The sequence below is a fragment of the Lactuca virosa genome, chromosome 3 (genome assembly GCF_052849685.1).
Source record: "Lactuca virosa cultivar CGN04683 chromosome 3, Lactuca_virosa_CGN04683_v6, whole genome shotgun sequence".
Classification (NCBI taxonomy): Eukaryota; Viridiplantae; Streptophyta; class Magnoliopsida; order Asterales; family Asteraceae; genus Lactuca; species Lactuca virosa.
This window is the reverse complement of record NC_136428.1, coordinates 83,600,568-83,604,182: the sequence shown is the minus strand read 5'-3', so window position 1 is coordinate 83,604,182 and position 3,615 is coordinate 83,600,568.

The following is a 3,615-nucleotide window of genomic DNA, read 5'->3' as shown; positions in this document are numbered from 1 at the left end:
TTGGATATGTTATACGTTGTTATTGTTAGTTTTATGTTAAGATAAAACTTGGTATTGTTATTGATAGTTTTATGTCAAGATAAAACTAGGAACGTTATATGTTGTTATTATTGGTTTTAGGTCAAGATAAAACCTGGTTTTACTTCAAGATATAGCTGTTATACTGCCTAAATATTATGAAGTTGGGAGTAATGTTTAAAAACATAGTCTAGTAACTTAGGGTTTTAGACATAAAGATACTTTTGTTGTTAGAGCTATAGGAAGCCGTCAAAGTCTACATGAGTAATTGTATTCATCAACTAAGATTGGGGATCTTAGTGGAAATCCTCTGAACTGTAACCGTTAATCCCGTGTGAGCGAGGAAGTCGTGTATAATTAGTATATGGGTTGACCACCCCACTTGTGACTGTTAGCTATAGTCTACCAAAAGCAAGTGATGAACTATCCTTTTATTTGTTATTGTTCCGGCGTCGATGAAGCGTACGGTGTTGTTTCTCATGGTAAATCATGAGTGTGTTTGTTTCTCATGGTAAATCATGAGTGTGTTCTATCAGAGGTATTATGTCATAGCAGCGGTTACAGGCTCATGGTAGAAAATTGTTAGAAACATTATACTTTGTCGTATACAAGTATTAATGTTAAGTATAAGTTTCCCCTACTTATACCTTAGGATTAGGAATGTTTAGGTATAACACTTAATTGATAAGTAAACTATTATACCTAATATACATACTAAATGTTGGAGAGTCAAAATGATACTTTCAAAAACTATACTTTTAAATGTGGAAAATGTATTATTTTATGGAGTCAAAACCTATGGACTCACCAACTTTATGTTGACGTATTTTAAAATGCATGTGTTTTCAGGAACTTGAAAAGCTGGTATGTATTCGAACAAAAGAAGTTTTACTATTACCTTTCTGTTCATTAAGAAGTATGTCATAGTCGGATATTATGTAATAGGTTCTAGAAAAACAGTTATGTAACTTTCAGTTATCAATAAAGGTATGTATTTTCTTTAGTACTGTTCAATGTATGTTATATAACTGTGATACGAAGAATAACGTTACACTACCCGGTGTTTCCGCCGATGGCTGGGGGTGTGACAGATATCTTCCAATCAGTATCGTAAGCCTTCTCATTTCCTGCATTTACTCAATTCACTATGAGTCTTCACCATGATGTTCTACACACCAAGGCAGTCGTTTGGTGTATCGAGACGAGAATATAGATAGAGGAAGATTTAGACGCGTATTCCTCCTTATTACCTCGAAAAGTTACATGCCAGTTCTAATACCGTAATTAAAGGTTTAGAAATCTGAGCACATAAAATTTCCAGATCCGGTTGGCAATAGACCATAGATCCGATCAGATGATAGCATCATAAAGCATCATAAATCATTTAGCACATAAAAACATGTTAGGCATTTTCCCTAAATTAGCTAGTGCTTGTGTCTATTCAGGTGTATTACCTAAATTATATTAGACACACTCTTCACGATCATCGCTTAGTATTCTAAGTTTAAGTCTAGAAATATATCCTTATTCCTAGTTCGCTTAAACTAATGCTCTGATACCAACTGTGACATCCCCATTTTTATGGCCAGAAAAGACCGATTTTGTTTATATTGTATAAAAAACAGAGTACTTCTTTTAATAAAAATGTTGCAGAATTTGTTCCCAGGAAAACATGAGAAATACGTTATCAAAGCATTTACGAAGAAATGTATTTTTATTCACTTTTAAAACATTTGGGATGTCATCGTCAATACAGAAACATAAGCATAAACAGAACTTACATTCATTTACACTAGTGATCTACATCTCTTTTAAATCTCTCAGTGTAATGTAACTTCCTATCGACACCTGTGATAAAAATACGCTGGAGTGGGTCAGGTTGGGAAACCTGGTGAGTACATAGGGTTTTCAACCCACAATAATATAATTATTATGTTTAAACATCAAACAAACAACCCAATTACCCATTCCCATTATCTTCTTTACTCTTAAGGATCTACCCTAAGAATCAACTATTCCTCGTTCATTCATTCCTAAGGATCATCCTAAGGAATCGACACGAAGTCCATCATCACCGGGGGTTTAGGCACTAAGTCTGCATAGTCGCCAGGGTTTATACAACAGGCACTAAGTCCGCATAGTCGCCAGGGGTTAGGCACTAAGTCTGCATAGTCGCCAGGGTTTATACAACATGCACTAAGTTCGCATAGTCGCTAGGGTTTTGGCACCAAGTCTGCATGATCGCCAAGGTTTAGGCACCAAGTCTGTATGATCGCCAGGGTTTAGAGTACACCGGGTGAACACATCGTTCACAACACCTACAGGTTGCAAGCCTGCTAGTGTTCCACTGGACTGTCTAGAATAGTCTGTGGTTGTCATCCATACTCTGCTAGATGACGGGGACATCATTTGGGAAAAAGGCTTCTCACATCGTCCACCTCTCACCCTTACCTCATGGTCTATATCACCTCTCAACTCATCATCCAACTCATACTTCATCTGCCTACGTTTTACCCAACATATTTTATAGATATAAAATACATATACAGTTTAAATCATTTAAAATATATATAAAATCATTCATCCATCATAGATAGAAAGTATACAGATAATATGCACACATAGAACGTAATTTATATAAAATACTTCATATCTATGTGTAAGATGAAAGTAACTATGCACTCACCTGATAAGGTGGTGACTCAGTACTCGGACAGTGCTTCGTTACTCTTAAAACAATTTTCCTTTGACAAAACCTAGTATCATTACCACTAGAGTTTAGTCTAATATTCACCGAGACTAATTAATAGTCTAGCTATTATTACTATTATATAAGCGTTAAACAATACTCTTCACCCACTATGTACAGACAGGGGCCAGACATGGAACATCGGAGGGCAGGATCATTTTGGCATATAGCACTTCTGAATCCAGCAATCCAAGCGGGCCTCCAAACCAGATTCCCCATACTGCGAGTGGTTAAAAAGATATTATAACGACACTTATATAACCCATAATAATAGCCCAAATAATTATTATAAGGTCCTAATAACATTACTATATTTAAATAAAAGCTATATTAAATATAGTATAGGCGTAGCTCACTTACAGCGGGTTTTTATTAAAAACCGCGCTTCGCTGGAGCAGCGTTTCCGAGCCGAAAGGTTTTCTTCTCGGAGCCGTCGGGCGCTCCGTGGCTTCGTTCTCGTGCTAGGGAGGTTCCCTAGACTTGGGAGGGGTTTAGGGAGGCTAGAGAGAAGTTAGAGAGAGAAAGAAAGGCTTATGGTGTGAAGAAAATATGAAGAGTTCACCCTTTATTTATAGGGATTTTATAGTAAAGTAGCCCCTAAGTTTCGTCCGTATCTTCCGCGTACGAGCTCCGTTTTCCACGTTCTTAATATCCACACGTTGGTATTTACGAGTACTACAACTTTCATTTAGACCCCGTCGGCTAATTCTCCTTCTATCTCAGATTTACAAAAACTGTATCGTATTTATCGCACACGAAGAGTAGCGACTAAGCTTCATCCATACCTTTCGCATACGAGCTCCGTTTCCAAAGTTACTTATATCCAAGCGTTGGTATTTACGAGTACT